The sequence below is a fragment of the Brassica napus genome, chromosome C6 (assembly GCF_020379485.1).
Source record: "Brassica napus cultivar Da-Ae chromosome C6, Da-Ae, whole genome shotgun sequence".
Lineage (NCBI taxonomy): Eukaryota > Viridiplantae > Streptophyta > Magnoliopsida > Brassicales > Brassicaceae > Brassica > Brassica napus.
Window position 1 is genome coordinate 7,352,303 of NC_063449.1, and position 1,054 is coordinate 7,353,356.

Genomic DNA, 1,054 nt, shown 5'->3' on the forward strand with positions numbered 1-1,054 from the left:
ATATTTTCATTTTACCGGGCAAATATTTCGCGAAAATTGAAATTAGAATTCCGACGAAATTCCGACGGATAATGTCCGTCGGACCCTAGGTTTTATAACCACGAGCCCCTTCTTCTTCCCCATTTCTCTCTTCTTCCTCTGCCCGACTCCTCTCTTCACTCCGGCGATTTCTCCCTGAAATCCGACGATATCTCCGGCGATCTCCCCCTTCTCTTACACAAATCATGTAAGGACCCTATCCCACTCTCTTAGGTTCTATTTGTTAGGTTTTTGTGTAGTTTTGATAGATTTTTGTTAGGGTGATTGGTTAGGATTGTGATTTGGTTGTATAATAGGTTTAGAATTATGATTTGGTTGAATAATTTGTTTTGTTGAATTGATTTAGAATTTTTTTATAATTTTTTTTATTTTTTTTATATTTATAAAATCGATTATTGTATATAAAATCGATTTTTGTATTTTACAAATCGATTTTTCTATATAAATTCGATTTTTTGGATTTTACAAAAAACATTTTGTATATATATTCGATTTTTTGGATTTTACAAAATATTTTAAATATCTATAAAACTTTTTTTTGTGATTAAAAACTATTATTTGGGATTTAAAAATATTTTTAATATATATATATATTATTAAAACTATTTTTTGTAATTATTAAACTATTTTTATTTATTAAAACTATTTTTTGTTTATTAGAACTATTTTTATATATTTATTAAATATTTTTAATATATATAAATCTTTTTTTGTGATTAAATTATTTGGGATTTTTTTTTTTAAATTAATTTATATATTTCTCTATTTATTAAATATATTTTTTTTAATTTACAGGTCTCATGATGATCAAACCCGGCCTCGACAGCGTCGTGGTGGTACGGGGAGCCAGTCTCGGGATTCCAGCCATTTTCAGGATTCCCCTTCGCCTCACAGCTCCAACCATACATCTCCCTCTGCTGCACCCGCTCCTGCTCCTCTCGCTCCCGCTGCTGCATCCGCTCCTGTTCCTCCGGGTCCTCCGGGAGTGACGCGTGTTGCGGAGTTGGTTCAACAG